Here is a 9,267-nt window from a genome sequence, read left to right on the forward strand (position 1 = left end):
GAGGCTGTCCTTTCTCCACTGTACATTCCTGCCTCCTTTATCAAAGATAAGGTGACCATATGTGCGTGGGTTTATCTCTGGGCTTTCTATCCTGTTCCATTGATCTATATTTCTGTTTTTGTGCCAGTACCGTACTGTCTTGATTACTGTAGCTTTGTAGTATAGTCTGAAGTCAGGGAGCCTGATTCTTCCAGCTCCGTTTTTCATTCTCAAGATTGCTTTGGCTATTCGGGGTCTTTTGTGTTTCCATACACATTGTGAAATTTTTTGTTGTAGTTCTGTGAAAAATGCCAGTGGTAGTTTGATAGGGATTGCATTGAATCTGTAGATTGCTTTGGGTAGTAGAGTCATTTTCACAATGTTGATTCTTCCAATCCAAGAACATGGTATATCTCTCCATCTATTTGTATCATCTTTAATTTCTTTCATCAGTGTCTTATAATTTTCTGCATACAGGTCTTTTGTCTCCATAGGTAGGTTTATTCCTAGATATTTTATTCGTTTTGTTGCAATAGTAAATGGGAGTGTTTTCTTGATTTCACTTTCAGATTTTTCTTCATTAGTGTATAGGATTAGTGCATTAATTTTTTATCCTGCAACTTTACCAAATTCATTGATTAGCTCTAGTAGTTTTCTGGTAGCATCTTTAGGATTCTCTATGTATAGTATCATGTCATCTGCAAGCCGTGACAGCTTTACTTCTTCTTTTCCGATTTGGATTCCTTTTATTTCCTTTTCTTCTCTGATTGCTGTGGCTAAAACTTCCTAAACTATGTTGAATAAGAGTGGTGAGAGTGAGCAACCTTGTCTTGTTCCTGATCTTAGTGGAAATGCTTTCAGTTTTTCACCATTGAGGATGATGTTGGCTGTGGGTTTGTCATATATGGCCTTTATCATGCTGAGGAAAGTTCCCTTTATGCCTACTTTTTGGAGGGTTTTTATCATAAATGGGTGTTGAATTTGTCAAAAGCTTTTTCTGCATCTATTGAGATGACCATATGGTTTTTCTCCTTCAATTTGTTAATATGGTGTATCACATTGATTGATTTGCGTATATTGAAGAATCCTTGCATTCCTGGAATAAACCTCACTTGGTCATGGTGTATGATCCTCTTAATGTGCTGTTGGATTCTGTTTGCTAGTATTTTGTTGAGGATTTTTGCATCTCTGTTCATCAGTGATATTGGCCTGTAGTTTTCTTTCTTTGTGACATCGTTGTCTGGTTTTGGTATCAGGGTGATGGTGGCCTCGTAGGAGGAGTTTGGGGATGTTCCTCCCTCTGCTATATTTTGGAAGAGTTTGAGAAGGATAGGTGTTAGCTCTTCTCTAAATGTTTCATAGAATTCTCCTGTGAAGCCATCTGGTCCTGGGCTTGTTTGTTGGAAGATTTTTAATCACAGTTTCAATTTCAGTGCTTGTGATTGGTCTGTTCATATTTTCTATTTCTTCCTGATTCAGTCTTGGCAGGTTGTGCTTTTTAAGAGTTTGTCCGTTTCTTCCAGTTTGTCCATTTTATTGGCATAGAGTTGCTTGTAGTAATCTCTCATGATCTTTTGTATTTCTGCAGTGTCAGTTGTTACTTCTTGTTTTTCATTTCTAATTCTATTGATTTGAGTCTTCTCCCTTTTTTTCTTGATGAGTATGGCTAATGGTTTATCAATTTTGTTTATCTTCTAAAAGAACCAGCTTTTAGTTTTATTGATCTTTGCTATCGTTTCCTTCATTTCTTTTTCATTTACTTCTGACCTGATTTTTATGATTTCTTTCCTTCTGCTAACTTTGGGGGTTTTTTGTTCTTCTTTCTCTAATTGCTTTAGGTGCAAGGTTAGGTTGTTTATTCGAGATGTTTCCTGTTTCTTAAGGTAGGATTGTATTGCTATAAACTTCCCTCTTAGAACTTCTTTTGCTGCATCCCATAGGTTTTGTGTCGTCGTGTCTCCATTGTCATTTGTTTCTAGGTATTTTTTGATTTTTTCTTTGATTTCTTCAGGGATCACTTTGTTATTAAATAGTGTATTGTTTAGCCTTCATGTGTTTGTATTTTTTACAGATCTTCTCCTGTAATTGATATCTAGTCTCATAGTGTTGTGGTCAGAAAAGATACTTGATACAATTTCAATTTTCCTAAATTTACCAAGGCTTGGTTGGTGATCCAAGATATGATCTATCCTGGAAAATGTTCCATGAGCACTTGAGAAAAATGTGTATTCTGTTGTTCTTGAATGGAATGTCCTATAAATATCAATTAAGTCCATCTTGTTTAATGTATCATTTGAAGCATGTGTTTCCTTATTTATTTTCATTTTGGATGATCTGTCCATTGGTGAAAGTGGGGTGTTAAAGTCCCCTACTATGAATGTGTTACTGTCGATTTCCCCTTTTATGGATGTTAGTATTTGCCTTACGTATTGAGGTGCTCCTATGTTGGGTGCATAAATATTTAAAATTGTTATATCTTCTTCTTGGATCGATACCTTGATCATTATGTAGTGTCCTTCTTTGTCTCTTCTAATAATATTTATTTTAAAGTCTATTGTGTCTAATATGAGAATTGCTACTCCAGCTTTCTTTTGGTTTCCATTTGCATGGAATATCTTTTTCCATCCCCTCACTTTCAGTCTGTATGTGTCTCTAGGTCTGAAGTGGGTCTCTTGTAGACAGCATATATATGAGTCTTGTTTTTGTATACATTCAGGCAGTCTGTGTGCTTTGGTGGGATCATTTAATCTATTTACATTTAAGGCAATTATTGATATGTATGTTCCTATTCCCATTTTCTTAATTTTTTTGGGTTTGTCATTTTAGGTCTTTTCTTTGTCTTGTGTTTCTTGCTTAGAGAAGATCCTTTAGTATTTGTTGTAAAGCTGGTTTGGTGGTGCTGAACTCTCTCAGCTTTTGCTTGTCTGTAAAGGTTTTAATTTCTCCATCAAATCTGAATGAGATCCATGCTGGGTAGAGTAATGTTGGTTGTAGGCTTTTCTCCGTCATCACTTTAAATATGTCCTGCCAGTCCCTTCTGTCTTGCCGAGTTTCTGCTGAAAGATCAGCTGTTAACCTTATGGGGATTCCCTTGTGTGTTATTGTTTTTCCCTTGCTGTTTTTAATATGTTTTCTTTGTATTTAACTTTTTACAGTTTGATTAATATGTATCTTGGCGTGTTTCTCCTTGGATTTATACTGTATGGGACTCTCTGTGCTTCCTGGACTTGATGAACTATTTCCTTTCCCATATTAGGGAAGTTTTCAACTATAATCTCTTCTAATATTTTCTTAGTCCCTTTCTTTTTCTCTTCTTCTTCTGGATTCCCTGTAATTTGAATGTTGGTGTTTGAATGTTGGTGCATTTAATGTTGTCCCAGAGGTCTCTGGGACTGTTCTTTTCATTCTTTTTTCTTTATTCTGCTCTGCAGTATTTATTTCCACTATTTTATCTTCCAGGTCACTTATCCGTTCTTCTGCCTCAGTTATTCTGCTATTGATCCCTTCTAGAGTATTTTTAATTTCATTTATTGTGTTGTTCATCGTTGCTTGTTTCATCTTTAGTTCTTCTAGGTCCTTGTTAAATGTTTCTTGCATTTTGTCTATTCTATTTCCAAGATTTGGGATCAGCTTTACTATCATTATTCTGAATTGTTTTTCTGGAAGGTTGCCTCTCTCCACTTCATTTAGTTGTTTTTGGGGGTTTTGTCTTGTTCCTTCATCTGGGATATAGTCCTCTGCCTTTTCATTTTGTCTATCTTTCTGTGATTGTGGATTCTTTTCCACAGGCTGCAGGATTGTAGTTCTTGCTTCTGCTGTCTGCCCTCTGGTGGATGTGGCTATGGTATTGCCTATGTTTTATTTTAGGAATTTTATGGTTTTGGGTTTTACATTCAAGTCATTGATCTATTTTGAGTTAACTTTTGTGTATGGTGTATGATAATGGTCTAGTGTCATTTTTTGCATGTGGCTGTCCAGTTTTCCTAACACGTTTAATTGAAGAGACTATTCTTTCTCTATTGTATGTTCTCTGCTCCTTTGTTGTAAATAAATTATCCATATATGTGTGGACTTATTTCTGCGCTCTCTATTCTGTTCCATTGATCTGTGTGTCTGTTTTGTGCCAATACCATACTGTTTTGATTACTGTAGCTTTGTAGTATAGTTTAAAATCAGGATGTAGGATACCAGCTTTGTTCTTCTTTCTAGAGATTGTTTTGGCTATATGAAGTCATTTGTGGTTCCATATAGATTTTAGAATTATTCATTCTAGTTCTGTGAAATGTACCTTTTAAATTTTGATAGGAATTACATTGAATTTGTAGATTGATTTGCATAGTATAGGTATTTTAACAATATGAATTCTTCCAATCCATGAATATGAAATTTCTTTCCATTTATTTGTGTCTTCTTCAGTTTCTTTCATCAGTGTCCTCTCGTTTCAGTGCACAAGTCTTTTACCTCCTTGGTTAAATTTATTCCTAGGTATTTTATTCTTTTCAATGCAATTGTAAATGGGATTGTTTTCTTAATTTCTCTTTCTGATAGTTCATTATTAGTGTATAGAAACACCATGGATTTCTTTATATTGACTTTGTATCCTGTGACATTACTGAATTCATTTATTAGTTCTAACAATATTTTATGGTGTCTTTAGGGTTTTCTGTATATAGCATCATGTCATCTGCAAATAGTGGACCCCAGACCAATTAAATCATGATCTCTGTGGTGGTAATCAGATCTTAATAGTTTTTAAAGTTCCCAAGTTTCTTCTAATGAGCAGTCATTATTGACAACCACTTCTAAGGTATCTTCCAGGTCAAAAATGACTATGATTCTAACTTAAATGAATAAGAAACAAATTTGTCATAAAGACTCTATTGTTTAGTCTTCCATGCATGGGTTTATTCCTCCAGAAATAGTCATTTCTTTACTAAGGTGTATACTTATCTTCGGAGCGTCTGTTGGGACACATGTTGTGCAGCTTGTACCAAAACAGCATGGTGTGTGCTGAAATATTGCTTTGGATTTTATAGATTATCTTATAACTTAGTTTTGCTGATACGTTATTTGATTTTTGGTGAGTAGTGTGGATGTCTTTCTTTGCAATCCAGGGGGCTGCTATCACTTTTTTTTTAAACACGTGAATTCTACCAATTGATTTTTAAAATGAAAAAAAAATTGTATAACCATTTAAAGATTTTTTTATTTTTAAATATATTTACTTATTATTTATTGGCTCTGTCGGGTCTTAGATGCGGCACGTGGGATCATCCGTTGTGGCGTGCAGGCTCTTTGTTGCGTTGCGTGGGCTTCTCTCTAGTTGTGGCGTGCAGGCTCCAGAGCATGTGGGCTCTGTGGTTGTAGCATGCGGGCTCTCTAGTTGTGGCATGCAGGTTCAGTAGTTGTGGCGTGTGGGCTTAGTCGCCCCGTGGCATGTGGTTCCATGACCAGGGATCAAACCCATGTCTCCTGCATTGGAAGGCAAATTCTTAACCACTGGACCACCAGGGTTGAAGTATATTGAAGTATAGTTTGAAGTAAATTGAAGTAAATTGAAGTATAGTTAATTTAAATGTGTTAGTTTCAGGTGTACAACAAAGTGATTCAACATTATATATGTATGTATATTCTTTTTCAGATTCTTTTCTGTTATAGGTTATTACAAGATATTGAACATATCTTGTATATATTGAACATATCCCGTGCTATATAGTAGGTTCTTGTTGTCTATCTATTTTACATATGGTAGTGTGTGTATGTTAATCCCAGACTCCTAATTTATCTCCCCCACCCCCTTTCCCCTATGGTAAGTTTGTTTTCTATGTCTGTGAGTCTATTTCTGTTTTGTAAATAAGTTCATTTGTATCAGTTTTTTAGACTCCACATAAAGTGATACCATATAATATTTGTCTTTCTCTGCCTGAGTTACTTCATTTTATATGATAATCTCTAGGTCCATCCATGTTGCTGCAAATGGGCTATCACTTTTAAAGGGTGATAAATCTCCTCAAAATCCCAGCTCTCCCATTTACCAGTTCTATGACCTTGGACTCATTTCCTCACTTCTCTGTGCCACAGGTTTCTCTGTAATAGGGATAATTATAAAACTCATTTCATAGGGTTTTGAGAATCATACTGGTAAAGTTATTTTACATAATTAGCACTCAAAAATGAACACTAATATTCTAGTATCTGAAAACATATTTTTAAATGTATTTGAATATATTTCAAAATGTTATTATATAAAAGATATGTAAATTTTATTTTACTATATTAAAATGCATAAGTTTAAAATACATAACAAATATATATGTTGATATGTTAAAATGTTCAACATGTGTTTAGATTTTTCTGTGTATTTCTAAAAGCAGTTTATTTCCTTAAGTGTTACATAATACTTATAAAACATATTTATATAAGTTCCAAATAATAACCTCTGTAGCTCCTGGAAAAGTAGGTCTGTGTCTGATATTCTTTTGCATCTCCCTTAGTTTCCAGCACTCTGAGAAACACTCAGAGTCACTTTTCCATATGCAGAAATCTTTAGGTACACGTCTTCCATTATTTCTACACATTCTCTCCACCTTGCTACATTCTTCAGTGGCATAAACATATTCCTTCTCCTCCCACAATGGAAAGAAATATGCATATTGAGCAATTCCAACACCCAAGAGCAAAAATTACTAGTCAGTGTTGAAAACAAAAACAAGTTTCATTTTTGTGTGTGTGGTTGTTGTTCCTGTTGCTTTTTGGTGTGTGTGTGCTTTTGTGTGTGTGTGTGTTTCTTTTCTTCCAAAAAGTTTGTCCTCTGTTTCATTTCTTCTATCAATTTCCAGCATTCTATCTCCAGACTATATATTTCAAGGACCCTACCCCCAGCAATTTCCCACTGTCCTTCATTCATTCTCAAGGGCAGTGGGGATGGTGCCAGTCAGGGGCTAGTGATGGGATAGTGTTATCTACTGTGTTGGAGGAGCTAAGAACTGATTAAGATTCTCCAAGGCAGAGAAAGACATGGGCATCCAGTCTTGAAAACAGTTTGTTGGTGGTTGTTATGGCAGAAGAGCGGTGAATTAGCTTGAGGAAGGCCAAAGAAATTACCCAAAGCTTCCACATATGAGCGATATCATATCATATTTGTCTTTCTCTGTCTGACAAATGAACTTATCTACAAAACAGAATTAGAGTTACAGATCTAGGAAACAAACTCATGGTTACCAGGGGGTAAGCGGGAGGAGGGATGAATTGGAAGATTGGATTGCCACATACACACTATATCATTAAATAGATAACTAATAAGCTATATATTAAATAGATAACTAATAAGGACCTACTGTATAGCACAGGGAACTCTACTCCATACTCTGTAATGGCCTATATAGGAAAAGAATCTAAAAAAAAGGGGATATATGTATAGGTATAACTGATTCACTTTGCTGGGCCACTGAAACTAACACAACCTTTTAGATCAACTACACTCCAATAAAAATTAAAAGAAAAATAAAAACATGAAATTACCCGAAGCTCAGGTGCCTTTCTAAGACACACCGACCTTCATTCACTCACAAATTCGGCTACCAGGTGATGAGAAGACAAAAATGGATGTCATCTCCGGTTTTGACTTCAAGGAACTCACAGCTGATGGGGGCCTTGGGGGATGGACAGAGGATTAAAATACAGTGTTAACAACTGACCTCAGCCTGGGGGAATGAGTAAAGAATTTGGAAGGGAAATGATGCCTGAAAGATTAACATAAATCAGGCCAGTTAAGGGAGCGGTAAGGAGAAAGGTGGCTGTGTTTACCGGTAAAGGGAAGAGGCTAGAAACTGCAGGAAACACAGGCAGTGGGGTGTTGCTGGAGCATAAACTATGACGTTCGCCTCTCTCTTGCTTTGCTGTCAACAGGTCAGATTGGCAAGTAGGGTGACCATACGTCCTGGTCTCCGGCAAGGTGAGACTTTCAAGTAGGGTGACCATACGTCCTGGTCTGCGGCCAGGTGAGACTTTGAAGGTTAAAATGGGACAGTCTCGCCACATCAGGAACATTGAGCTCCCTATCTTTGTGTGGGTATCTGCCAGCTGAATCATCTGCCTGTCTTTTCTTTCGTTTGTTTGGTTTTGTTTTCTAAGTAACAGAAGAATATGTTAAAGGTGGGTTATGGAGGAGAAAGAAAGGGGAGGTATGATTTTTGTGGCTTGGAAGAAGACACCCTCCATGAAGGATATGGTTATGCTATGGAGGACTGCTTTCTAGCTAAGGACAAAGGCAGGGACGACGGAGAAGAGTCTGTGCCCTGCACTTGGGAGAGTGAAGGGCAGTGGGAGATCGCTGGGGTGGAGTCCTTGAAATGCATAGTCTGGAGATAGAATGCTGGAAACTGATGGAAGAAATGGAACAGAGGACAAACTTATTGGAATTTCTTTAAAAATGTGTGGTTTCTGTCATCAGTTCGTTCGCCATGATATAGATGGTTATCAATAGTTACAATTACATTCATCAAGATCTAAAATTTCTACCATTTTTAGATATTTATCAGTCACAATGAGGGTCATTGAAAGTGATGTTAGATAATTTCCTCTAAAAGTTGTGTTCTATTAATCCATACAAATATCAGTGTCTACTGCGTGCTTTTGATTAATCTTGGGGCCAGATAGCAATTAAACACTCAGAACCTAAGAACATTTTATAATATAGCACTTCATGTAATTCTGTGAGACACTGAACACATTTACCTCTTTTCTTTTGGGCCTTTAAATCAGAACAGTACTGTGCAACAGAAGTATAATGTGAGTCATGTGTGTCACTTAAAATTTTCTAGTCATCAAATTAAAAAGTAAAAATAAGCCAGTGAAATTAACCTTGACACATTTTATCCAACATATCCAAAGTATCATAATTTCAAAATGTTATCAATATAAAAAATATTAATGAGATATATTACATTCCTTGGCTTTGGACTAAGTCTTCAGAATTTTGTGTGTATTTTTCACTTACAGCACATCTTTCATCAGGCATATTTTATCTATATGTAGATATCATAAAACTTACAGTTGAAAAAGTAAATTCATATACCCAACTTGTCACAAACATACTTAAAAGTTTTCCAATGACTGAATTGAGTGTCAGTTTTAAATTTGAAGTCAATTGAGTTAATTAAAATGAAATGAAATTAAGAAAAAAACCTCTTCATTCCTCAGTCACATTAGCCACATTTCAAGGGCTTATTAGCCACATATGATTAGTGGTTGAAGATTAGAAAACAGAGAAGTAGAATATATTTAGTA

The 9,267-nt window shown here is 35.8% G+C and overlaps 1 protein-coding gene across 1 annotated transcript in view; it reads left to right on the forward strand.

The window, feature by feature from the left end:
- ESR1 (estrogen receptor 1) overlaps positions 1-9,267 on the forward strand; it is a 390,679-nt gene that overhangs the window by 84,781 nt on the left and 296,631 nt on the right. The window lies entirely within an intron of this gene.

This window comes from Delphinapterus leucas, chromosome 12 (assembly GCF_059928025.1).
Source record: "Delphinapterus leucas isolate spDelLeu-1000000601 "Yukka" chromosome 12, BTC_Dleu_Yukka2, whole genome shotgun sequence".
In the NCBI taxonomy this organism is placed as follows: Eukaryota; Metazoa; Chordata; class Mammalia; order Artiodactyla; family Monodontidae; genus Delphinapterus; species Delphinapterus leucas.